The sequence below is a fragment of the Dermacentor albipictus genome, chromosome 1 (genome assembly GCF_038994185.2).
Source record: "Dermacentor albipictus isolate Rhodes 1998 colony chromosome 1, USDA_Dalb.pri_finalv2, whole genome shotgun sequence".
NCBI lineage: Eukaryota > Metazoa > Arthropoda > Arachnida > Ixodida > Ixodidae > Dermacentor > Dermacentor albipictus.
Genome location: NC_091821.1, coordinates 125,231,013 through 125,258,847, shown reverse-complemented (window position 1 = coordinate 125,258,847; position 27,835 = coordinate 125,231,013). Strand labels below are relative to the sequence as shown.

Genomic DNA, 27,835 nt, shown 5'->3' with positions numbered 1-27,835 from the left:
GCTCGGAATTGGCACCCTGTTTTCTAATGGAACTGGGTGGCTCGGAAACAGCTGTTTACCTTTAAAATGGCTGTGTCATCCCAAATTGTCGTGCAACTCGTCAGGTAAGCCTAACTAGCTGAAGCGGTCACAGTTCGCCAACAATTACTGCATTTTCCGATGAGCTGCATGCTTTCGCACTCGACAAGGCGGGGAGAAAAGTGGAGAGAGGGGAGCTCTCTTAGTTGACCTGCACTAAAGGGAGCCTTTATTTTAAACGAATCTCTTCTCAGACGTGTTCGGGCTAGAGCAAATAACTTTTACCGTGTCGCGGAAGCTATATACCTGCATGCTAGTGTGTATGAATAGCTGGGCCCCCATAGTAGAGGCTTATCGGAAATAACACAAAGTAAAAATCACGAAAAGTGCGCTCTCTGATTTGCAGAAATAGCGTTAACTTTTCAACATAAACATGCCAATGCCTTATGTACCATATGTTGCTAAAAGCTTCGTAAAGTAAGAAGCCCACGGGCGACACTGAACCCATTGCGTCGGCTTATTTTCCTTGCCCCTGGCATTACGCAGGACATTGCACTCGCGCCAACTTCTCACTCGGCGGCTGCCACAGAGCGTTTGAAGCTGCACACGGTTAGGTTTTTTTTTTAGATTTTTAATACATTCGCAATAGCGAAGGTCCGAGTATGGGAGATATAAAATATTTCAAAAACTTCAGCGAAAACAACCGTGACACGGCTGCTGTCGCGTTATGCATGCCGCCGGCCGGTCTCTAGCCAGAGTAACTTCTTGTGTCTGTTTTTTTTTACGTTACTATTTTCCGCTGTTCACGTCCCTGCGCTTCCCATGCAGAGGGCGTCACGCTCTGTCGCATGTCGCAGACTCAGACAGAACGAAGGTGAGAGAGAAATCTTGTTCCTGCGGCCTGCCGCAGAGACCGATCAAAACGTGGGGGGTCTACGTGCTCAACCGCAGCAAGCAAACGTGCGGCGGTCATGCGTGCGAGTGCTGCCTGTCGAGATCGGAGGGACACCTGCTTCGGCTACTCACGACCGACAGTACCGAACCAAAAAGCCAAGCCGAACGGTAGCGCGACAAATGTTACAAGCGGCACAAAAAAAGAAGAGGACGCAGGCGGCAGGGCGTGGGTCATCCGATCCTTGTCGCGAAAGCAACTGGCACTGTAGTCAAGGTGCCCTGATTTGACAGAGACAGTGACGTCTTTAACCAGAGATAAGTTACATATGCATCTCTCGAACCGGTTTGTATCTCTCGAACCGATTTTCCTTCGTCTTAGAGAGAGAGAGAGAGAGAGAGAGAAAGATAGAGAGAGAGGAAAGGTGAAAGGCAGGGAGGTTAATCAGATGGGAAGATACGGTTTGCAACCCTGTGCTGGGGAGAGAGTGAAAGGGGCGGTAAAGTGACAGGAAAGTAGAGATAAATAAAGGGAGCACAGATACACGATCACAGTTGGTCCCTGTCACCGCATACAATCACCGTACAGCACAGTAGCACTTGTAGGCCTGTAACCATCGGTTCAGGCTACAGGCTCTTTTCCAAGCTTGTTGTCTTTAAATGCATAAGAGCCCTCGTCGCCCTCCGCTACGATGGCTTGTGATGTCGGCATTCTAAAATCATTTCGTCTGTTAGAGGTCTTCGGTCAAAGCGCGCTATCGCGATTGCGAGCGATCGTCTCTGTAAATTGTAGCGAGGACAGTCAGAGAGAAGGTGTTGAAGAGTCTCCTCGCTACCACAGTCATCACATCAGGCGTCGTCGATCCATCCGATTCGGAAAGCGAAAGACTACGTAAAGGCCACTCCAAAGCAGGGTAGCTTTCGCGTCGGCAGAGTCCGGCTGGGATGCGATGGCGGGGGGAAGAGTCTATGTAGTGCACCCAGTTGCTTCGAAAAGCATGGTTTGTCATAGCAGTGGACTTTTACGTTTCTTCATGTCAAACTGGTGAGGCAAAAAAAAAAAAAAGGTGGGAAGGACACACCAACAAGTGGCAAGAGCTCTTTGTGCCTAACTGACGATAACGGGTAGACGCGGCAACTGCCTCACGGGTGCCAGAAGAATTTCTTCTTTGTCATGTCCCCACTATCGGGCGTGCATGTGCTTCAGCGTAGGTCATACCAGCTGCCGCGCTGTCGGAGTGAACATCCCGCCCTACAATGGCTCTTCTGGACCTCTTATATTTTAACAAAATACCTCCTATAACGAAGTGCGTTTCATTTCTCGGTCAGTTTACGAGAGTTTACTGTACACTTACGTGCACTGGAGAAAGCTACCATATATTTAGAAACTTCCTACAGCGCAGCTCAGGAGAGAAGCATGAAGAGCTTTCTGAAAGAATTTCACGGATTTTGAGACACCGCACAGTATGCGAGCTACATCTTGCTCTGCGAAAGGGCTCATACGAGATGCAACGTGTCTGCCACACTGATAATGACACTGAAACCACCTTGATGCTGCAGTCAGTGCCGAATGAATGTATGGCCATGCTTTCCCGAAACGATACCGACAGCTCGCAAATATCAAAGTGGTTGCCTGATCTTTAATTGTTTATACCCGTTTACAAGCACAGCTAAATGACTCGGAGACAAAGGAGTTGACGAAGACAAATCATCTTGGCCAAACGTTTGCAACGAACTCAGGCTAAACAGTTGATATTCTCTACTCCACACCCACTCCACAGCTTCTGTCGCTCCTTTCTACAGACTAAATCAAGCAGCATTGGGTATATATATCTGTGGCAATGTCGTCGTCAACGGCAAAATTAAATAAAAAAAGCGAAATGGCAACTTCTTTGCTAACTTTAGTATCGAAGCGTGTATACAGCATGTGCAGAAGAGATGAGCTTCCCAAGTGCATAACACACTGCCCTACAAGTCGATCGAATCCACGAGCAGAACCATTTTCGAAACTTGAAAATCTTAGCAACCAGCCCATAAATAAAGATGCTCAGAGATGTACATACACAAATTCTTTTACATTCCATAGTGCAAACAAATTCAAAATGAATGAAAACAAAAACTAATATCTTATCAATAACTTTTATCCTTTTTTTTTACTTTGCATGCTAATCAACACAAATGGTTTAGGACAACGCGCATTGCTCGCCTGCAGTTTTATGAAAATTATTCGAATCATACACGTTAAGAACAGCGTAGTTAAAAAAAATCACTCCCTCATTGGTAGCATATCCTGCACAATCTCGAGAACATGCGAATGCCTCTAGAAACAAAAATGTTCAAAGTGCATGAAGACCGTTCTTCTTTCAGTCTGCTAAATATTTCTGAAAATTTGGCGTTTTCCAACCTTGCCCACTAACTCAGCAATAGTAAAATATTAATGTTGTGTTTATTATTAGGTGAATATAAGAGAAAGAAAACTGGACGGGTCGCTGCTGTTAATAGCTGATAATCCAGTGTATAAATATATTCCATCACAGTTAACCACAAGAAGGTGACAAAGACAAACGTATTGATCTGCCCCGAGGTAAGTTAGGGTTCACTATAAAGAAAATACTTTAACAAGATCTGGGTAGGAACTTATATGAACAATATCTTTCATTATTTCTTTTTTTTTCAAAACTATCGAACACAGACACGCTCTATCTCTTACACGTGCAACTGAAAACAGCCGAGGCCCATAAAAAAACAAAAAAACACGCCACGCTTTGTGAGAACAGGTGAGTGTTTCATTAAGATGGCCAAGCCACTCACGACACATATTTGCGCGATATTCGGTGAGCCAGCGAGCAGGAGAACGTGGAGAGCAGTAATTAAAGATAAAACGAGGCACTCGATCGCCACGCTCCTGAATGGGGGAGGAGGGTAAGCGAGAAAATAAGCATGCACCAAACTTCTTCGCCGTTTTCGCGATGATGCGTCAGAAATTAATGGAGAGAGAGCCAAAAAAATGCGCAAGTATCGAACGCAAGAGGAGTGGCCGTGTCGCTTTAAATGTTAACTGCAAGATAGGTCAAGGTTTATTAGGGAGTGATACAATTGGAAACACATGTTATGTTCGTAAGCATACATGCTAGCCGTGAAAGCATGGAAAGAAAAAGAAAAACCGGCAGATCCCACGGATCGATGTTATACGGAGCAGTGTGCTGGGAGCCTACCAAGTTAACGAAACGACCATGAGAGCCCCAAGACATAGGCGACTGTTTCATGACCTACATGACGCACGTGTCATGATATTCATGTCATGATCGATCATTTATGTTCGTCAAACATCCTTGTCATAGTACGCCAACTTTGGTACCTACCAAATCAGCGAAACGACCATGAGAGCACCAAGACGTAGGCCGCGTAGACAGACATATACCTAGATACTGTCGAAGTAGCAAATATTCGCCAGGAAATATTCCGCATTTAAAAACGCCACTTATAAAACTTCAACCTACTGCAGCCATTTGGCCTCCGTAACTCCGCAGGAAAGTTTCGGTCACCTCAAACCCGTTACGCCCTGCAGCCTCGTTTCGGAGCTGATGCACTAGCGCGAAGCGAGAGTCAATCTGCCCCACATCTCCTATCGCACGAAGTCGTCATTGTAATTTTGGTGCGACGAATGAGGCACAGATCTAGATCAAGGTCCCTGCTGACCTAGTTGGTTAATGCAGCTTTCTGGGGAGGGCGAAATAGAACTGAAACTGCCTTCCAGGAAGATTTGCATGTGAATACCCCAACGATTAAAGGAGGAAAGACGCCTTGAAACTAACGTTTTTGTTGTTGTTTTTTCAGTGTTTAGCGCTGTTCTCGAAACGAGCACTGTTAATACGACAGCAGACATCAAGACGGACTAGATAAAGGCCAAGAGTACTCCTTGCCATGTTTAACGGGCCCGTAATTTCCCCACTATTCTCGGTTTATATGTACAAGCAGGGCACTCTGAACGTTGCATCCTTACACCCTGGTGCTGGCTTTTCGCACTAGTGTTAAGACTGTGCCTTTCCTTTCTTGGGTAAACATTATGCAGAATGCTTCGACCCGCGTTGGTCATGTATTATACTATACACAACGGAAAACCCCCGCTGTTATTTAATAAATGATCAGACCGTGGGAAAACAGGTCACGGAAGTTACCAGCTATAGCAGTAATCAAAAAATAAACTCCATACACTGAGGAATGCAACAAAAAAAAAGAAGGAAAAAGAAGGCAGAAGTTTCAAATATAGTGCAGGAATAGAACATCCCTCGTCATCTTCTGTCGCAGTTTACTTGAATTTGCACCCTCCGCACTTTCCATACAGCCCGCGAAAGGAATGATTGCAGGATCCGGCCCTCCAGAATATAACTACGTGGCTATGGTGCTCTAATGATGAGAATGATGACACAGATTCGATTCCTAGCCGCGAAGCTTCCATTCCAGAGGAATCGACACGCAAAAAACGTACGTGTACTCTTCGTGGTGGTCCAGGTGGTGAAAAATCAATCCGGGGCAGTGCGCTATGGTATCCTTCGTATAGCCGACTCTGCAGGCTTAAACGTATTTACCTGATCAATCATGGACACTTGGCAGAAAACTTATATACCCTGGTTATGTTGTTGATTTAGTCCTCTGTATTTAAAGTATGCGTAGTCAGGCGACCCTTAACGTTGCCTTTAGTATCCTGCATCACGACACTCATGTATTGTCAACCAAAAATAAAGAAAAGAAATATCATTGCTGTTTTGCTCATTGAATTACTTATACCTAAAGAAACGGTTTACAACACCAGCTGGTACATGCTTCGTGGCAGTTTGACGCAACGCCACGCGCCGAGGTTTGCTAAGCGGTGAACGCGCGCGCCAGCAGCGAAGGAAACTGAAATTATCCCGATATTACCAAGTAGGGCCCGGCGAACGCCAGCAGGTTTGCTAGCTAAAGATATACCGACAGCTCAAAACGCGCGCCCAAGGCCGCTATAGATTACGTCTCGGGGCGAGTAACCGTCGCGCGTGCTGTTTTGCAGGACGCCGTTCGGAACAGCAAACCTCGGGTCGCTCGATCGATCGAGAGGCACAGGCTCTCATTGTCCAGCGAGGTGCCTCGAGCTGCTCAACTGCACGCGCGAGCTGCAAAACGGCGGTGTGAGGCAATCGCTGGCGCTCCACGGTCGACGCGTGCATTGTTGCCTCTGAGGCATCGCCTGCAGTGGCGCTCTTCAAGGGCGTCGCGCGCGCTCCGGCTTTTGTTTTTCCCGCCTCTCATTTCCGTCTCCGCAGCAGTGCGCCTGCGTTTCCCCCATCGTCGCCGTCGCAGACGCGGCCGGCCTTCGGGCGCCTGCCGGCGCCCGCAGTCTCTCGCAGCCAAGCGCTGCCGACGCAGACACGTAACCTGTCTGGTCGCCGCACTAATTGATAGGCCGCGCGCCGCAAACCCGCCTTGGCCGTCAGACTTGCCAAATGATTGCTGCGTTCGCCTGGCTTTGCAGTCGCTGTGCGCAGGGGGCCCTCGGCTTGTACGCGCAGCGGCCGCGGGGCGCAAATGACGGCGCGTCTGAAGGCTGTCCGGCTATACGGCTCTTCGCTTCCGAGCAAACTGCGGAAAAGGAGCGTTCGAATTGTTCATTCGCAAATTGAAGATCACTTTGGTAAAGTACCGATAATCCGTGGTATTTTCGTGCCTTAGAATGCGTCGCGTCTACCGACTTGCGCATTAAGAGTCCCATAAAAAACGTGGCCATGCATGAGCAGCATTGAAATATTTTAGGCATCGTGTCCCCATCCTTGGTACGAAAAAAGTCGCACGTGTGTCCTACAAAGAGCACCGACCTGAATGCCCGCTGTAGGGATCGGTGCTTTGAGTGAAACGAATGAAGAACCTGAAATTTTATACATAGCCAGTCAGCACTCAAGCGCCTATATGAAGATTAAACATGAGCTATATCTTATAAGAAAAAAAAAACTAAGAATACTGGAGGAATCTTCCAAGCCTGCCAAAATTGGGACGAACAGGAACCCTCACCATCACTATAAAAGACGACCACAGTTTGCTGGATCAAACCGTTATAGATCTGAACGGTTTCATCTGAACACCACTCGCACTGACGCGGAGAGTATTAAAGAACGACAAAAACATAACAGGAGTTGTCATCAAGGTTTAATAAGCCAATAACTATATGGGCCGTCACATCAGCCTCGAAAAAATATAAAGGAAAGGAAGCGCAATGCCAACGTATACGATAACGTGCTTCTTATTCCCCCTGTCTTTATTTGGGACCATCGCACGCTCTGTGCAAGCTCCTCCTGCATATCAAACTGCATTACCTGCCGTCCCTCTGCCATTTAAGCGACCACGGCCCGGGGCAATCAAGGAATCCGAAGGCGCTTCGACGTCTTATAGATAGCTCGGATACAAAAACACGACGCAAGCTTCCCGGTTCCCTCTCTTCCTGCGCAGAGACGCGGCGCTTGGAGCCACGCGCTGCCGGATGGTCTGCAATCAGGCCGAGATCGAGCGGTCGAGATGGCGCTCCGTCCCTGTAATCGCTGCGCGTGCACCATCATCAAACAGCCGCACAAGCTGACAGCCTCGGCCAATCCGCCGCGACCCATGCGAAGACGGCGTCGTCTCTCCGCCGCCATGCGACCGCGCCCACGCGTCCTCCTCGAGCGAGAAGGGAAGAAAAAGTCAGCCGCGCCCCTTTCGACGCGAATGTGTGGGAGCGCTTCTTGAGCGCCGTCTTCAGTTTCAGCGGTGGCGCCGTGGCAGAGGTCGCACGCGCGTCCCGAAGCCGGCCCACCCAGGGAGGCCCGCGGCGGCGCCCGCCGTGACTGACCGCTGCCGCGGCTCCCGTCTTCGGGCCGATTGCCGCCCGCGCAACGGTAGTGCCGGCCGAGGAGACAGCCGCCGAGTCGGCGCTGCACGCGCCCGCCATCAGTCGCGAAGATGGACGAGCGCCCGGCGAGGCGAGCGCGCCACTTGCCCGCCACACGTGCCCCGAACGACTGAGAAAGGAAGAAGAAGCGAAAAAGCAAAGCAGATCCGTTCGAAGGCCACGGCTGGGGCAGGACGGAGACATCAGCCCGAAAGAGGGAGAGAGAAGGATTGGTGTAGGAGGTGGGGAATGGGAACAGGAGGATACAGCCAGCACCAAAGATGGGATACGTCAACTCTACGCCATCCTGCAGCATGATGTTTTCACGCTTTTACTCATATTGTACTTGCCGATGGCGCACTGACAAACGACCGCGCAGACTCCCGGGAGCAACGTGACGTGGTGGTGGCAGTCAGCGACCAATCGTTGCGTAAGTTGCTTTAATTGGTTGGGAATACTAACTACGCTCACTCCCCCACCTTTCCGTTTCCTGCGAAAGGCCACCCGAGCCAGTGAAAAATAGTAAGGGCTATAAGAATAAACAAGGAAAACAAGAACTTGCTAATTTTCATGGTACCAGAGTCTGGCCACGTTGCTTCTGGCATGTCGAAAGCACCACAGTGAGTTCATTAACAAGTGCGTCACAGAAGTGTGCGTTTAGTGCTGTGAATGACGTTGTTTGTTTGTTTGTTTGTTTGTTTGTCTGTCTGTCTGTCTGTCTGTCTGTCTGTCTGTCTGTCTGTCTGTCTGTCTGTCTGTCTGTCTGTCTGTCTGTCTGTTTAAATACATGTTCACAAGTTTTGATGCGCGAGCATCAAATAGCCCATTGAGTGAGAAAGCCGACGGCGTCTGCAGCATCGAAACGGCACCTTAATTCCCATTGGTTGAGACGCCATGTCACGAGCGCGCCTCGACGGGGAATCGGAGCACCTGCTGCTGCGGAGCACCAGGTGCCGCGTGAGGGGAGAGAGCATCGCCGCGACGCAACGCCACTAGCGGGCGGAGCAGACACCGCGACGCTACCGTATGCGGCGTTGGCACCGCAGGCTGCTGCTGCTGCTTGCTGGCTCGGGCAGCACGTACACCGCTATGGTACATTACTCGCAGCGCCAAACTCGAAGGACCGTTCAGCCGCGTTCAGTCGGACACTAATACTTTCGCGTTCACAACTCATAGAAGTGCTTAGGTGTCCTCGGATATTTAGTTATGCTTATTAGGCAGTGATCAGTGTGGGAGTTCGGTAAATTAACGAGGATCTGGCGCTTTTTCTGTCTCTTTTGAACAATTCCGATTCACGGGGTTATGAGGGAAGAATACTATTGCCACGGTTTCATATAGAGGGAAGGGGATGGCCGATTGTATGTTATGCAGCCCCGAGAATGCCCGTTCGTCATGCAAAGACTATCATCTCGATGGCTGCCATGATTGGCCGGCTCCTAAATCAGCAAAGAAATCCGTGGGTACGAAACATATCGCATATCCATGCAGAGCTTTTTCGTGGCTTCCGCATTTCGAAAACTTCCGAGAGCGCCTGCATGCATAGCCTTCTGTAGTCATCACCAACGCCATCACCAGAAGACTCGGGCGTCTGAAGCTCTTCGTCCGAAGCCGAGGGATAACGCTGCGGCACCGCGCTTGAGCTGTCAGAATAGAGTCTATTCGCTGTTACCAAGCTCAGCGTATACCGCGAGCGCAATGACAAGGCGAATCTATTTCCGCACTTCCGCGTCGTCGCCTGCGCGGAGCCGGTTCCCGCACCTTTCTTGTCCCCGCTGAGGCCACAGCAAGCGTGAGCCGCCTTCCGTGTCTCGTGCATCGGGAAGAGGACGACCGATTATACTGGGCTCCGCCGCCCGAAAATGCGTCTTCATCGCTCGTATAGGTGCCATATATCCGCTTCATATATCAGCAACGCCCCCGACAACCATATGTTTTCTCCAAGCGTGTACAACAGCAAAAAGAAGAACGATCACATTCACATTGCTTAGATCTTATAGACGTTGACGGTAAGATCCCAATTCTTGTTTGTACATGATGCGATACAAGTGGCAGACCAATCAGTGGCGGTCAAAGATTGCCGAAATGAAGCTGTATCTTTGTTTAAAGCGGGCCGAAGTGACGGTTCTTGCTACAGCCACTTCTAAGGTTGTGTCAGAACATGTCTGTGCGACATTTCTTTGCACAATGGAAAGTGCAAGATATGCCAGGCCACTTCCGATGCATAGTAGGAATTATGGGCACTATTCTCGACACGCATGGAGACAGCACGGCCGCCATTATCCGCCATGTTGACTCTCCAAGTGGCTATCGAGAGGTCACGCGTTTTGAAATTTGTGCCGGGAAGCGGAAGTTTTGCAAAAGCAATTTTCCATTTTCATCAAGATGACGAAACGTGTCGTGCAGTTCGAAATTTTATTAATACACTCTAAAAAAACGTTCACACCCTTTGAGTTGTATTTTGTCCCCAAACAATAATGGTCATCTGTCGTGCCCGCATTTCCTTTCTTTAACGCTGCGAGCCCGGAACTTTCTAGTCACAAACGGCTTGCGCGTTATCAACTTGACACGGCATTATCGACAGGAAAGTAGCAAGCGCCGATTTTTCAAGAGAGGAAACGCAAGCGAGGCACATGATGGTTATTGTTTGGGGACAAGATAAGCCCCAATGGGTGTAAAATTTTTTTAGAGTGTACCTTTTTCTGGTCCTTGGCACCTATATTTCTTTTCTTTCTGTCTTTTTTGAAGAGGATGTACGCTAACGAGAGCAACGCTAAACAAGCAATGTAGTATACGCTCGCTTCGTGCTCCGTAAAAGAGACCTCCGATGAGAGCAGGCAGCAAAGCTAAGCGCACACTGCTGCGGGCGAAATTTCGTGACAATGTTCGCCGCCTCCCGCACCCGCCTGAGAAGGCCGGGGAAGCTAACGTGAGTGATAGAGTAATAGCTGCGATTAAAAATGCCCCGTCCGTGCACGTGCATCTTTCCGGACTTCCTCGTGGTGCTGCATTCCTCGCAGGCGTTGCACCGCGGAAACGGACGATCACTGGGCGATAAGGCACGCGTCGGCGCATGACCAGCGACCCGCATTGTGTTCCTGTCACGCAAGCGGCGGAGTCTGCGCACGCAAGCACCCAGCGCCGTCGCCTTGGCCGTGCCAAGCAAGCGCCCCTCCGAACACGGTGCCGGCAGGTATCAATGCACGTGGACGGCGCGCTGATGGCGCTGGACACGCGAGGCACGCGCGCTGGCACGCCGACGGACGACCGAGTTCAGGCGACGCTGCTGTGCTTATTGAGAAAAGCGACGTTGGAATAAGATATGCGAGTGTTCGTCTAAATGGTTAAGGTTCTAACAGAGAAAAAGTTAACTGTGTAAGGGAAATTAAGAAGGAAATAATCACCCACCAAAGCGTATATAGGCACCATGCACTTGCACTGGTGTGCCACGGAAACATGCCCAGAGCTGCCGGAGCTGACGCTGGCGTCATGTTGTTGGAGCCCTACAAAGTTTGTATTGGTCTTTCTCTTATGTAAATGCTAGTAAGATAAGCATAGCACCTTGACTGCTGACTAATAGCGCAAGAGTACACATCATCAGGAGCCACTTACAAATGAGGAAACTGGAAATTTCATTCCTGCTTAGCTGAAAGTGGCTCAAATTTCCAAAGTGGTGTCTACAATATGGTCAGCTACAACATAGCCGGTCAGGTATACAACAAATCCAACCACCCCCATCAGCGCCACCACCTCCAACCTAAGCACGTGCCCTCGATCCTTAAACACTTGGACTTAGTGTGCAGCATGCCACATCCATCAAACAGAAATATGTACTGAGAGCTTTGGTACTTAACCCGAACAATTAAGCTAACATGAAACTATTTTTCATCGCATAGTTCAAAGTGACCAGTTCGTCAAAAAAGACTATCATCTATTATCACCCGGTAGCTTTCTCAAACCTCCGTGCTTCTTGCAGCGTCAGCAGTGACGCGTCCTGCATCATCATCAACTAATACGCTATGCATCAGTGATGAGCATTGATATGTGTTTGATGAGTGAGCACGATAATAGCGCCCGTTATAAGACTGAGTAGAAATGCCGAGTGGCTCACTAACAACCATAGTTGTATGCCCAGCGTTCATCCATTCCACATCTTTTCTCTATGTGTCTTTTCGCTGGGTTTCCAGTTCATATACAAGTAGACGTACCAACTAACTAACCCAGCAAGAAACTCTGCTGGACGCAGTATACTATTCTTTGGCAGGGGACAGATCTCTGTGGACGAGGAACCACGCACAGTTGATTAACGCACAATATAAGCAGTGTTGTGCGGAACGGCGTCCCTGAAGCTAGTTCCTTTTGGGAGGAACGCAGGAACTCCACCGTTCCGTTAAGGGTCGGTGGCGTTAGCTACCTGTTAACAACTTGCTAGCTAGCGCAGGTTAGCCTACGTTGGAACGAAAATATGGAATAATATTCCGAAGAGGATAAAAGAGAGTTCAAGATTTTCGTACGTTCTTAAGCAATTTATAATATATAATCAATATGTTTCTGCATTGTAATTATTGTAACGGATTTTGCTATTGTTGGTTTTTCTCTTATGATCTAACAAATTTATTAATATCATGTTAACAATAATGTTAGCGGAATACTCGCAAATCACATTACCTGTTAACCTGAGTTGCAATGGTGTTTTTTATTCATTTGCATGGGCCCAGAACTAGCAGTATTGCTAAGGGCCCAGGTGATTTTCAGCAGCGTTTGTAATCATAAATAGAAATAAACTGAAACTGAAACTATAGCGGTAACTCGTTAGGTTAACGAAGGAACGGCAGAGGGAACGGAGTTCCTTCTGGAAACGTTCCACGGCATTGAAGGGATTGACATATTGTGGCCCTCTGGCAAGTGCAGTTCTCGCAGGGATCGAAAAGAAGCACGAGATTTTTAGCATCTGAGTTTGAATATGTCGCTTTTCTAATGAATTGTTCGGGATTGCAGGCTTGGACACCTTAAAAGAAAGCGCGAGCTCATTGTCGCCAGTTGCTTATTCCCAAGGTTTAAGCTACCATGGATCGGAGACAGTTCTATACGAGAGCAGGCGAATGTCAACATAAAGACAGCTGGCTGCGGTGACCAAATCAGCCATCTCGTCCGCGCCCGGAGATTTCTTCTCGTTCGGGCGCCAAACCCTTCCAGCCGAGGCTCAGGATGAGTTGTCGCGGTAGCTGCTCGTACCAGTTGACTGACTATTCGCTGTCGCAGATGAAGAACTTCAAGGGTCTGAACCAACCTTTCCCCAAGTACAGCGCGGCAGTGCCCTCAAGCGCCTCAGTGGAACGGCTCTTCAACATTGCCAACGAAGTGCTGACGAAAAAACGGGTTCGTCTGTCGGACACCAACATCGAGATGCAACTCTTGCGGAGTTTAAACAAGGGACTTTACTAAATAACGAACATGCATATTCTGAACATTTTTCTCCACTGATATTGCAATAACTTGAATTAGCATTCAATAAACACCCATGTATTGTTCCTTTCGATACGGTTTCTTGTGGAAGAAATTTAATTATATTGGTGCATGTGAGTAACTTTCTATTTGCATATCTGAAGCGCAGTATCCTGACTGGGCATTTGAATGCCGAAGGGGAAAGTGCCATAGGTGTTGCACTTGTAATAGACGGGCACCAAAGTAGCAGTTAGACATGTCTGGAGTATGTCCGCTGCTCCCTGAAAAAGTTAGTTTAGGAGCGTTTCTTTGGATTCTTTTTATCTCCAGATAATCTGCTGCCGGCGATGATCAAATTTGTATAATATACGTAGTTCGATGTGAGTTTTAAATCGCTCACTTTATTTCGCCTCGGGATTATCCGACACTATATCTTAATTTTAAAAAATCAAATGTAATGTTAATGTAACGACACGTTCCAATGTTCGAATTGTAAGTGGAACGTGTTCCTTTCATTAAAGGAACTTGTAACGGCAACTCGTTTCAAGACTGGGAAGGAACGAGGAACGAGGAACGAGACGGGGACAAAATGTATCTTAAGAGTATTCCCCCATTCACCAGCGTTTGGGTCTCACCCCTCACAGTAGAGTATTTTAGCACAGCGTTACAGCTCTACCGTTACTGCTGCCGTTTAATATGATATGTTAAAATACTCTAATAACGACCGAGAAGAAACGTTCACCGGAAGACGGAGACTTAAACTGATAAACAATGGGCCAACAGGACAAGTTCCTTTTACGAAACATGGCCTCCAGCCTGAGGCATCGCTTGTTCGTCCGTTTTTGATCACTTCTAATAAAGATCGGCGTGATAGGTGGTTAATGGCAAGCGGCATAAGGGGAGACTTAATTATATAAACACGGGCTCGGGTTTCCCAGAATGTTCATGTGGTGACTGTCGAAGGAACGAAACAACGACCGGCAGCTACAGTCTGTAGAACGGTGTGTACCTCCGACAGAACGACCTGCGTGAAAAAGAACAAACGAAGGACAACAACATCGATGGAGTGTGCCAAAAATAAGAGATCACGCAGGTGAACCCGCACGTCCCCGAAGTTGCTATTTGTGCTGTTCAGCAAGACCATATACAGTAACAATACGGCCATAACAACCCTCCCCCCCCCCCCCCCCGCCTTCTCTTTCTCACGTCACCTGAAGCTGAAGATGGAGTACGGGGACAGGAAACGCTAGGAAGACAAGCATAAAAATATGCGTCCCCTTGCTGTATCCCTTGAATAAGGCCTAATTGCAGTCGACAAATGGGCGCTGCAAGGCGCGAGATATATGTATGTGTAGCGTGGCGTCTCTGCAAGGTCCGGCTGCGGAAACATTGAGAGACGAAGGGACGACGGCGCTCCATCAGCGGGGAGCGGGAGGAGGAAAAGCGGCTGGGGCGTCAAATATGCATGCATGCCCGTCCACTTACGTGCCTTCGTCTCCGTGGTGTCGCTTTTCTATTTGTCGTAGTCGAGGCTTGCGGAGTCGACTGCGGTGTAGGCTTTCTCGGGTGTCAAACCCTTTGTAAGAGCAGTTGCAGGTGAGAAACGAGCTTCAGCAAATCATTGATAATACGGGGTGGATAATTTGGGAACACTGCCAGAAAAAAAAAAAGAAAGATTTGCGGAAGACAGACGCGCGGAAAACTAAATACCAACCCAAGCGTCCCTTCGCGAGTTGCGGTGTCGTTTGAAGAAGAGGCTTGGACTACTAATGTAGTACATGACCGACGATCGAAGTCCGTAGAAGGCATATGAACACACTGCAGACGCAGCGTTAACTCCCAACAACATCTTTTATTACAAGATACCACGCCTTACGTTCTGCCTCGGTGCGTCAAAGAACACGTGCATTAGCGTTATCATTTTTTACAACAGCAAAAACAATAGTTACATAGTATTCTAAGATGACATACCAACATGCCCGCAGTGCAACTCTGTAGCAGAAGAGACGTTCTGCGGAGAAGGATTATGTAACACTATAGGATATGCCTCCAACAGCGAAGCGAGCCAACGCAGAAACCAATATTGTAAAATACCATGTACCTCGGGTAACTAAAACACAATTTGCTTACGTACCTAGATTTTATTTCAACTTGTTAAATAAAAACTGTTCGACTAAGCTTTGCCTCCTTCTCAGCTGTTTCTATGTTTTTCCTTCTTTCCCGGCGTGCTGCTGGCGAAATTCGATAGAGAGAGACAAATAAGAGACGAAAGGGGGTGGGGGGGGGGGGGGTCAGAGCGGTCAGCCAGAGTAACCGTCCGTTTGGCTACTCTGTACTTGGGGAAGGGGCAAAAAAGATGAAGGGAAATGAAGAGAAGATATGAAATGAATCTGTACGCAAAAAGCACGAGGAAGACAATTGACAACGACTACAATATTTCATACAGTCCCGATGCTTTCAAAGAAGACACGTGCTTTTAGAGGAACTCTGGCTGTCGTCGACTAGTACCAGCGTTCAAGAATTCTATTTTCTGTAAGTGGACGGTTGTCAAGCTTGTTGAGCGTGGTGCAGGGTGCTTTTCTTAGTACACTGAAACGAAAATCACACAGGAGGTGTGCAATCGTTGTTGCATAGCGCGCCTTATTCCTTAAGATTCCATATCTTATTTCAAACAATTCCATATCATCACGTGGTTGCCTTGCCGTGAACACGACAATCATCTCTTTGCAACCCAAAACTTCACATTCATGACGTACTTATGCAGGAGTGGTTCTAGACCAAATTTGCTGTCCAAGCTCTAAACCATTAGATTATCGGATGCGCGAAATATCACCGACATATACAGGGCATGGCGCAGGCGGTTTCTGTATTTCTTCAAGATGTGGCGAATTTAAAAATGAATGAAGCGTCCACGTAAGGACAGGTGACTATAGGGTTCCAAGGCTTCCTGGCTCTCCAAGCACCAATCTAAGCAGCCCAACAAACGCTGCGCCTGGTACAAGTCGCCAGAGACAGGCGCCACCATTAACAATTTCCTTTATCGGCAGCGAAAATCAGCGACCTCGAAAAAAGATGTTGCAAATGTGAGCTCGCTCTTGGATGTCGCTTTTTAATGCGTTAGCATTAGGAATGTATGTGTGAGAATATATATATATATATATATATATATATATATATATATATATATATATATATATATTGTTACGCTCTTAGGTGTGTAGTGGATTCACGAATGTGACACTCTGAGGAGCATAGTGGGTTCACGCCTCAACAAAAAGCACCGGAGGGTGGTGAACGAGGAAGACGACGTGTGGCTGGCTGGCTGAATCTCGCCAGGCGCTCAGCTGATCCAGGCCATCGCTGCTAACTCTACCCGGCTTCAAAGTAACGCCTTTTGTGGGCGCAACAGAGTGGTGGAGGTGCTGGGTACGACAGGACGTACCACGGAGTCGCAACATCCAGAACTTCGCCGGAGCCGTCGTCTTGCCGGTCTCTTGCCAACGACCTTCCCTATGGCTCAGGACGGTGATGGACAAATGCCAGCTCTAGTTTCACCTTCTCAAAGGTCAACGCCAGTTGGACCTTTGCGGCACTACATGGAGCCACGCTCGTTCGCGGGAAAAGTGGGCGAGGACGTCGACGAGTGGCTGATGCACTACGCAAGGGTGAGCCGCTACAACCGTTGGGATTCTGTCACTCAGCTTGAATATGTCGCGCTCTTTCTGAGTGAGACGGCGCTGATGTGGTATGAAAACCACGAAGACTCCCTAACAACATGGGAGCACTTTGTCGAGGAAATAAAGAAGTGTTTTGGCGACACCCACGCCAAACAGAAACGCGCCGAGAGAACACTTGCTCAAAGAGCTCAAGCTCCTGGAGAAACATGCACTATATACATCGAGGAAATCCTCAAGCTGTGCAAAATCGTAAATCCGCAGATGTCCGAGGAAGACCGAGTCGGACATCTCCTCAAAGGAATTGCAGAAGATGTATACAATTTCCTCATAAGTCGGGAACACGTTGATTCCGTCTCAGATGTCGTGCGTCATTGCCGTACGTTTGAGACGTTGAAAACACGTCGCATTGTGCCAAAGTTTGGACGCCTGGCGAATGTGACAACCATTGCCAGCGTAGATGAGAGCCCGTCTGCCGATCTTTCGTCTACTATACGGCAGATCGTGCGTGAGGAACTGCTGCGGCACCAGGAACTTGCGCGCGACGTCATACGACAACCTGACGGTTATTACCCGCAACACATGGCGCCTGCCGCACCCTGCGCTTCCTGGCAACCGGCGGTATGTGTCACAGACGTCAACCGCAGCGGTGCTCCATGGCCACGTGAGGACACATTTACGACCGAACACCGACCTGCAGAACACCCTCGCTCCAGCAGGTTTGCACGCAGACCGACCGTTCCTCCTGTGCAGCAGGCTCAGCCGCCTCGCTCTGCTACACGACCCCCCACGGCTGAGCGCTTCGAAGGGCAGTTCATCGATCGTCGTTTGCCTGTGTGTTATAGCTGTGGCGACTTGGGTCACATTGCCAGGTACTGCAATCGCCGCCAACCACCGAGGTTCGACCGATCGACGATGTCTAGGCGGTACCGCGCTCCTCTGGGCGAAACATACTCGCCTTCGCACACATACTTAGGACGCTTGCCTCACCAGCACCCGGAGCCGCTGCGGAACCGTTCTCCAGCATCCGATCGCAGCTTGACACCACCACCCGCTCCTCGTGTAAGCCGATCGCCCTCTCCGCGGCGTCGATACCCGTCGCCACCTCCGGAAAACTAGCCAGCGCGGCCGTTGGAGGTGAGGTCGCTGGACAATCTTCGCTGTCGACAGAGATACCTCCAACCATTTGTATGTTTAAGAATACGGTGTTTGTATTAATTGACGGGGTTTCATCCATGGCCTTAGTGGACACGGGAGCAACTGTTTCAGTGATGAGTCTGGCGTTTAAAAGCCTCCTAGGACGAAAGGTGATGTTTCGCTGGGACCGTGCCGATACGTTTCGCGGAGTGAGTGGGGAGTTGTTGTATCCTGTGGGCGTGTGTAATGTAGACGTAACCTTGGGTGGCCAAATATTTAACGCGGAGTTCGCTGTTCTACCGCATTCTACGCATGACGTAATCCTGGGCCTTGATTTTTTGAAACTGTGTGGTGCCACTGTCGACTGCAAAACGGGTGAAATCAGTGTAGGTACGAGCTTTTCTGCTGCGTTTATGGAAGGCCCACCGAATCGTGAAAGTGTGCTTTGTGTATCCCGGGATACCGTTGTGCCTCCGTTATCCGCAACGTACGTTTCAGTCGCCTGTTTTCCAACCACCGACGGAACGTTTGACGCTACCGTGGAGCCCGTTCACCTGAGTTGCATTAAGAGGAATGTACTGATACCGTATTGCACGCTGTCAGTTGTTCAGGGACGCACCAACTTATGGGCCGTAAACTGTTCGAGTGAACCTGCAATACTACCACAGGGTCTGAAACTTGCCGCCTACCATCAAGATCACGTGCTATCGCTCGCCATTCTTACAGAGGCCCTTGATTCTGCGGATGAGCGCCATTTCGCTAATGTCTGCCCTGCGGCGCACTCCTCATTTCTGACTATGGTAAACAAGTCTCTCAGCACTAAGCAGCGTCACGAAGTGGCGAATATTCTGCTAAAGCATGCCCGACTGTTTGACTTCTCCCAGCAAGAGGGGCCACCATTGTTTCCTCCTTCTCGTATACACCATCGCATAGATACGGGATCTGCCCAACCACTGCGACAGAAACCATACAGAGTCTCACCATCGGAACGCAAGGTGATCAATGACCAAGTCCACGAAATGCTAAATAAGAATGTAATCCAAGAATCCTGTAGTCCGTGGGCAGCGCCAGTGATCCTGGTTAGGAAGAAAGATGGTTCATGGCGATTTTGTGTTGACTACCGCCGCCTCAACACCATCACTAAAAAGGACGTATATCCTCTTCCGCGTATTGATGATGCTATCGACTGCCTCTCATCAGCGTCTTACTTTTCGTCTGTTGACTTGAGGTCGGGGTACTGGCAGATTCCGATGCACGAGGCAGACAAGGAGAAAACGGCATTTGTAACACCAGATGGACTTTTTGAATTTAATGTGATGCCGTTCGGGCTCTGTAATGCGCCTGCAACTTTTGAGCGCTTCATGGACAACATCCTGCGTGGTTTGAAGTGGGAAGTATGCATGTGCTATCTAGATGATGTAGTGATTTTCGGGCGCACGTTCAGTGAGCACAACGCACGTCTCGATCTTGTGCTAGACTGCTTGGACAAAGCGGGTTTGGTCCTCAACTCGAAGAAGTGCCATTTTGGAGAGCGCCAAACACTCGTTCTGGGACACCTAGTGGATAAGGACGGTATACGACCTGATCCAGCGAAGACTGCTACGGTGGAAGCCTTCAAGCAACCTCGCCATGTAAAAGAGCTACGCAGTTTCCTAGGGCTTTGCTCGTACTTCCGCCGGTTTATTCGTGGATTTGCCAACATCGCGTATCCGCTGACATGCCTCCTCCAGAAGGGCGTTCCCTTTGAATGGACTCCTGAATGTGAAGCTAGTTTTCGTGAGCTGAAGTCTCGTCTGACGTCTCACCCCATTCTCCGACACTTCGACCATGCGGCTCCCACAGAAGTTCATACGGACGCTAGCGGTATTGGCATCGGCGCTGTCCTTATCCAACGCGTCGACACCAAAGAACACGTCGTCGCCTATGCGAGTCGTTCTTTAAGTAAGTCCGAGCGTAACTACACCGTTACAGAGCAAGAATGTCTTGCAGTTATTTTCGCAGTACAGCGCTTCCGGTCGTACCTGTACGGGCGCCCCTTCACTGTGGTGACAGACCATCATTCTCTCTGCTGGCTGGTTAATCTCCGTGATCCGTCGGGCCGGCTTGCGCGTTGGACACTCCGTTTACAGGAATATAACTTTACCGTTTCTTATAAAAGCGGCCGCCGACACGCCGACGCTGACTGCCTCTCGCGCATGCCGCTTCCAACGACGGACTGCGACGCGGACAACTTCGACTGCTATATTGCATCACTGGAGCCGGGATTTCCTGATATAAATACCTTCAAGGTCGAGCAACAAAAAGACCGAACTTTAGAACCACTGTTCATTACTGCAAGGCAATCAGCACCATCAACTCGTTTCTGTGTTCGTGATGGGGTTCTTTACAAAAAGAACTATTCTACTACAGGCCCACGATATCTTCTGGTGGTCCCGGAGAGTCTCCGTGTCTCCGTCTTGCGCGCTATGCATGACGATCCAACATCTGGACATTTGGGTTCTGCGCGAACTCTCTACCGCCTTCAAGAAAGATTCTACTGGCCCAAAATGCGCCAGACGACCGCCCAGTATGTGTCCAGCTGCAACGAGTGTCAACGTTATAAGCGTCCGACGAGTGCTCCTCCTGGTCAACTCCATCCAGTGCCACCCCCCAGCACTCCCTTTGAGCAAGTTGGCATCGACCTCCTCGGTCCTTTCCCGCGTTCATCCGATGGGAACCGCTGGATTATCGTGTGTGCCGATCACTTGACACGCTACTGTGAGACAGCTGCAATACCATCGGCTACTGCAACCGAAGTGTGCATTTTTCTGCTGCGTTTTGTCATTCTTCGACATGGACCTCCCAGAGTCATCATCAGCGATCGTGGGCGGCAGTTCACTGCAGACGTGGTCGAAGAGATGCTTCGTCTATGTGCTTCAAGGTTTCGACATTCCACCCCGTATCATCCCCAAACAAATGGCCTTACGGAACGCACGAACAGAACTCTCACTAACATGCTGTCCATGTATGTCGAGTCAGATCATAAGAACTGGGACAGCGTGCTACCTTTCATTACGTACGCATTTAACACCTCAAAGCATGAAGTTACGGGTTACAGCCCCTTCTTTCTTCTTTACGCGCGTCCGCCTCGTTATACACTAGACACTATCTTCCCGTTCTCCAGCCACGATAATCTTTGTATATCAGAGACAGTCTGTATTGCTGAAGAAGCCCGACGACTTGCTTCTTTACGCACTCTTCTTTCACAAGACCGCTCGAAGGCAAGCTACGACCGCCGACGCCGACACGTGATATATGACCCTGGTGATTTAGTGTTGCTCTGGAAACCAACCAGGAAACGTGGACTATGTGAAAAACTGCTGGCCCACTATGTTGGCCCCTATGTTATTACGGAGCGCATCAGCGAATTAACCTACCGCATAGCACGTCTCACATCAAATGGCCGACGGTCAGCAAAGACTGAACTTTCGCATGTCGCCCGTTTAAAGCCCTTTATTTCTCGATAGCCTGTTAGACTTGCCCGGCGGGCTTCGTCTGCGCGGAGGGAAATGTTACGCTCTTAGGTGTGTAGTGGATTCACGAATGTGACACTCTGAGGAGCATAGTGGGTTCACGCCTCAACAAAAAGCACCGGAGGGTGGTGAACGAGGAAGACGACGTGTGGCTGGCTGGCTGAATCTCGCCAGGCGCTCAGCTGATCCAGGCCATCGCTGCTAACTCTACCCGGCTTCAAAGTAACGCCTTTTGTGGGCGCAACAATATATATATATATATATGAACGAAAAGATAGGAAAGTGAGGGGGGGGGGGGGGCGACTCATATTAGTCGTATCATAAGAAGCCAACAATGCACAGCCAACGAAGCGCACAGCGTAGAGGAAATGATGTCTAGTACTGCCTGACTGAATTAAAGAAAGCATAAATAAATAGGAATTGGTATTAAAGCGGATATATATATATATATATATATATATATATATATATATATATATATATATATATATATATATATATAGTGAGAGTGACGGTGGTCTGATCTCGACCATCGTCAGTTGCACCGCTCCTCCAAGAGGCATGCAGGACGTGTGTTGAGTGCGCTCCTGAACAACGCATTGAAATGTGGTGAACGCGGTTTAAATCATAAATCCAGGGCATGAAAGTGGTGAGACGTAATGCTAACGCATGTACCGCTAAATCACCGCTGATATTTTTTTAAAGCAGGTCTTCATCTTTGTTTAATGTTATTTGGCGAGGAATTATATGAAGCGACAGGGTGAGGAAGATTGTAGGTAATGGCGTCGAAACAGGCCATCTCTGGGAGACGCCTTTGTCGATTCTGCAGCAGACCTACAGGCTTATGAGGATACCGATTATGCAGTGTAACAATAGTAGAAAATATTCCTTGTCGGGCTGATGAACCGAATATACACTGTCTATATGATTGGCATATAGGCGTATCGGTACAGATGTGTGGCTATAAGTAGTTCTTTAAAACAGCGGCTCAATTTGCACATCTCTTCGCAGGCTGGCGCGATGATTAGCACATCACTGAGTGTACCTCGTATTGACAGAAGGCAATTCTTAAAGGGCCTCCCACCAGGTCTGGCCATTTTGAGTTGACAAGCGCAGAGCATACAAAGCGCGCCAACGATCGTGTTTGCGAAGAATCACATCGCTACGCGCCGCCGAAAGGTCTGCAATTTCAATCCGAACGTCGTTTTCCCTTCTCCTCGCGGCCACTACGCTACAAGCCGGGAGGTGACGTACTCGCGTCCCTGCGCCTACGTACTCGGGTCCGCAGTGTGACGTCGCTCGTGGTGACACGTGACTTCGAGAATTGTTCAAGGCACCATCTGGTATTTGTGTGATCTGTTGCTTGAATTGGCGAATTCAAGTTTAGAGAAATAATAAAACACACAAACGGAATGTCTGCGGGTTTTTTGTTTTACTTCGCACCGAAGCAAGAGAGATGTACTTCCGCTTCGTCTGCTTGTTCGCATGGTCATGTAGTCACGGGCGCAGGTACCAAAACTATTGATTGATTGATTGAAAACATTATTATTCCACCGAGCCCGCCTCTAACCCTACACGCAGGTAGGGGGGGGGGGGGGGGCAGGTCGAAGCAGCCTCTGCGCGTTGAGAACGGTGAGTCTTCCCGACATCAACGGCAAGGCGGATAGCTCGACGCTGGTCGTCTTCGGCATCGCTCTGGAGCAAGACCTCCCAGGCTTCTCTACTGCCAATCTTTACCTTGGCCCCTGGGGAGCCAGCACACTCACATATTACATGGTTTAGCGTACTTTTCTCCTTACAAATTTTGCAGAGGGCGTCGTTATAGTCCCTCGTCCGAGTTAAGTAGATCCAATATGGTGATGTATAATTATTTTCCTGGAGGCGCCGCAAAATGCGAGCGTCCTCCAGAGAGAGAGACCGATGCGGAAGAGGAAAGATTCGTCTTTCGGCTTTGTAATGATCTACGATTTCTCTATACGCGATCATGTTATCTTTGATCCCTGGAACTGGCTGCTGTAGAGTTGCCCGGTGGTAGAGTGCACGGGCGAGCTCGTGAGCGGCTTCGCTACCTGGGACTTCTTCATGGGCCGGAGCCTAAGTAAAGGTTATGTCCCTCCAAGGAGGGTTTTTGAGTAGCGAAACTATGCCATTTTCTACCGTGTTCCAGAGCGTGTTCATGCTCTGCGATCCGCTTGTTCTGCCCCGGTATTCGTGTAATGCTATGTTCAGACTACGTTCGTAAGGCGCCGATTTTTCGTAACATACGTAAGCGGAAGCGCAACAAGCGTATGCGTCTAGTTCAGACTGTGAACGTAAAGGTACCAACGTGCGCAATTCACGGGAAAATCGTGGGTGAGAGTGTTAAAGGGTCGGCAACATTTACGACTGCGATATTACGACCGTTGCGACACAGCCAATGACCGATAAGCTTTCGGTTTTCAACAACCGGTGACGACACTTCCGTCCTCCCGTCTGCAGACAGCTCCGGGCGCGGGAAGTGCCATTCCGCCATTCCGTGCGCACGATTGGCTGTGTTCGTGAAAATTTTTGCAGTGCGCCTTGCGAGACTGTTTTCAGTTCATCCGGTTTATCCGCCGAGGAAATCGATGGCCGCAGATGCGTGCTCCGAACTTCGATGAGTGGTCTCATTAGGTTTTCAAGGAAGCGGAACTGCTGGGGCGACATGCGCATGAAGTTATGAAACATCGCAACGTCACCAACTCGGAGCATGGCGAAAAGGTTATGAAAATCGCCGTCCACGGCCCTGTTGAGAAATACTTGCCGCACCCAAACCCTTCTGCGTCGCCTTCGTCGTCTTTGGGCGATTGAATACGTGACTATAAGTTTGTTTTGAGCGTGAATTTCTTTGATCTCGGCCAGCGCTCGCATGTTGACAGGAGCCATATTGGACCGCTGGTGACGTCGATTCTGCAGCTCCAAATTTGATTGGCCTGTTGTAGAAGCCGTAATTTAAGCAGCAGTAAATGTGAACAAAGGTGCCGGCTTAACTGCCGTAACGCTTTTTAAAGCCGTTACGTTCGATACGCCGGAAGAGCTGTTACGCGCGTTACGACCGTAGTGTGAACATAGCTTAACACTGAATTATAGCGCGAGCCATTGTCCTTGTGCACAGCGCGCAAAATCGTGCGCTGCGCGAAACCAGACAATCACAACAGCTCGTGCGCAGCACTTAAAAAAAACGAAAAAAAAACGAGGAGAGAAAAAGATGAAGGCAGGGCCCGTGACGTATGTGTCACGCGATCCTCGATGTCCGGTATGGGAGAATGCAGGGAAGGAATTTCGCTTGCGTAGGCTAGACGGGGCGAGAGGAGAGAGTGCCTCGCTATACAGTGGAGCTCGCCTTCTGAAATCATGGGTTCGCGGCAATGAAACATTTCTATCTCGGCTATTAATGAGCCAATTTTAAACATTTTTCCGGCAGAACGCTCCATAGAGGACACGTAACAACTTTCAGCGTATAACCAAGATCTGCTGTGGGGCCTGGCGAGGGGCCCTTCAAGAACATACCTTAGAATATATTTGTGCATGAATGACTTTGAGAATACCAGCACGGCACAAACTCGCAGTATTTATTAAGCAAGAACTTTTAATAACCGTTGAGCCTCACTAAGGAACGATGTCGAGTTTTAGCGCTCCATGGCATCCGAGATCGGTTGGCCCGCGAGGCTTATCTATGCTTACCTAAGCATGCCCTACCCGATCTCGGAGGCCTTGTCAAGCTTCTCTCGTTAAGCCTATCGCGCCAAGAATCAAGAAAAAAATCCAGAGGCCAGCTGTCGCCAATACTTTGCTGTTAAAACATCCTAATACAAATAAAAGCAAATACAAGCATGAGATAGGAACTAATGAGGCGAACAGTGCAGGACAACGACTTCATAGACCCGAAGCGGGCGGTCCTCACTTCGACGAGCGCCGCCATGTTCCCCTACGTGTCTGCATTTGTCACTGAATGCGAAATCCCAAAGTTAGCATAAACACGCAAGAGCCACAGCACCGCTTATGGAGTGCACAGTGCACTCTGCTGAGTGCACGCAACTTTAACGCGACGTTCTTGCTTTTGATGTATAATCGCTATACTAAAACTCTCTGGTAACTAAGGTACCGACGAATGATGAACAGCTCTACGCGCGAAGAGCTTTGGAAATCCCGCATTGCACCAAAAGCGTCGACTTAAATGTTGTGGTCGGGGTGCCTCTACGCAGCGATTTCAGCTTTCGATGCGTCCTCCCTTTCGCTTCAGGCCTAAATTGACGCTGTGCGAGGCTCAACACACAAAGGACGCGCAAGCTGCCGGCGATGCTGGGCTGCCGTGACCGAAGCTGTGTCACAGCTACGGCGCCGCCCCAAGCAGCGCCACTCTCAGGCCTGCTTCCAAGTTGCCAGAGACACCTGGGGAGGGCGGCGCCTGGACCGAGAAGAGCGGGGCCGCCATCCCGAGCTGCTCACAGTCCAAAAACCAGTCTCGCTGAGTGTCGTCGTCTGGCCTGGCGTGGCGTTCAATTATCTCCAAGGCTGCCTCTGCAGGCGCGCCGAGGTTACTAGGCGCGAGCTGGCCCAGGTCGGCGCCGCTCCTCTCACTGCGTTTCGCGCTCCTTGTCCCTCCTCGGCTCTTCTTATTTTTCGACGCGCCTCATTTATTCCCTTCTTGCGAGCTGCCGAAGATGTCACACCCACCGTCCGCCCTCTCGCCAGAGCTCTGCCGGCGGGCGGCGTTCCTGGGGCGCGCTCTTTGTGGAGCCACAGACGAGCTTTTTTGTTTTGCTTCCTCTCTTTTCCCGCGCTCTCCTTTCTCTCTCTCTGCGTGTTACAATGCGGGAGTGTGAGCGCTCCTGCCCGCGCTTTAGAGCGCCCCTAGCTGCTCTCTTCGGCGCCGGTAGCACTTGCCAGCGGCCATATATATATATATTTTTTTTTTCTACGTCAGCGTGGTCACTGAGGCCGTCGCTCCAGAGGAAGGGGGGGGGGGGGGCGCGTGCCGCTCCGGTAGCACCTGTCCTTCCTTCCTTCTTTTTTTTCTCTTAACGACAGCCTTCGTCCTGGAGAGAGAGCGACACTTCGGCGAAAGCGTTGCTTGCCGAAGCCCGTCAACCGTGGCTTCATTGCTGGGTGCGGCCTGGAGCTGCTCTCGGCTCGTCGGTCTCTTCGCACGCTCCTCGGGGACTTTTATCAACAGTTGGAGCGGAGCAAGCGGATGTTTCTTCGGAGGGGGGCCAAATTGGTTTCGCTCTTTGACAGCCCGGTTGTGTCGCCCGCAGGCGCTAGGGACCATCGTGTCGCTTACGAAGCCAAAACTGGTTAATTTACCGTGTTTTCTTTTTTCCCTGCCTCGATCGCCAATTAACTCTGGCATCTTACAGTGCCTTCGGAAGACTCATACCAAATGACTAGCTACAGTCTTTGACCGGAGGAGACAATTTTGAGGGGTCCTTGCTCTCGTCCAAGGTAAGCATGCGCACAGCGATCTTCGTCTAGAGGCCTCTTGCTGAGACGGAACCCTGGACGACACCTGCCCAGGCTTAAATGGACACGGAATAGCAATACCAAACTAGTCTATATTGCTCAATTATTCTTTGAAAAACTATATTTTCATTCATTTGGTGAAAGACGGTGATGGAGAAAATGAAGTCCGAACTCCCCTTTCTTTAATTTCGCGCAGAAACCGCACCGTCGGCACGTCAATGTGACGTCACCAATTTGAAAATGTGCCTCTCGTAATTGGGCTACTGTGGCACAGGAAAAGTCCGCAATGTTGCCGTTTCGAAACGTTGATTACTTTAGAATGCAACGTAGTCCTTCTTTCAAGTCCTTCTTGCCAGTCTAGTGTCACAATACGACTGCGTTGCGGCAGCGCTAAAGACTGCGCGAATTGTTTCGAAAACAACACGTGCGAGTAGAGCTGTCGCAGGAAAGCGTGTTTGAAGGGTCACTGGACACTTCCTTCATTCGTTTTTATTTATTTTCCGAAATTTCTCAAGTAAATATTAAATAAACAAGGGAGGACTACGTGCAAATTTATATAGTTTCCTCAATCTTTTAGTTTCAAAGCATTAATAGTGTTGCCCCGGCCAAGAATAGCTTAACGCCGTCCAACATTACCTTCATTTCCTTTTTTTTTTGTTTTTGTTTTTCGTGACTGCAAGACAGCGGTGACAGGCTGCATCTAGATACCCTACTTAAACCATGTCGTTGAAACACCACTTCGGAGGGATGCACACTCGACCCGTCAGACGAACCAATGGCAGTGA

General features: G+C 49.4%; 1 protein-coding gene and 1 long non-coding RNA gene across 3 annotated transcripts in view; one reads left to right on the top strand and one right to left on the bottom strand.

Moving 5' to 3' along the window:
- The window catches only part of Cad96Ca (tyrosine kinase receptor Cad96Ca), a 124,928-nt gene that overhangs the window by 79,036 nt on the left and 18,057 nt on the right, over positions 1–27,835 (bottom strand). The gene's annotated exons all lie outside the window — the stretch shown is intronic.
- LOC135917607 (uncharacterized) lies at positions 7,961–13,202 on the top strand. Its single transcript, XR_010569349.2, has 3 exons — positions 7,961–8,234; positions 10,822–10,994; positions 12,800–13,202. It is a non-coding gene; the product is annotated as an uncharacterized lncRNA (long non-coding RNA).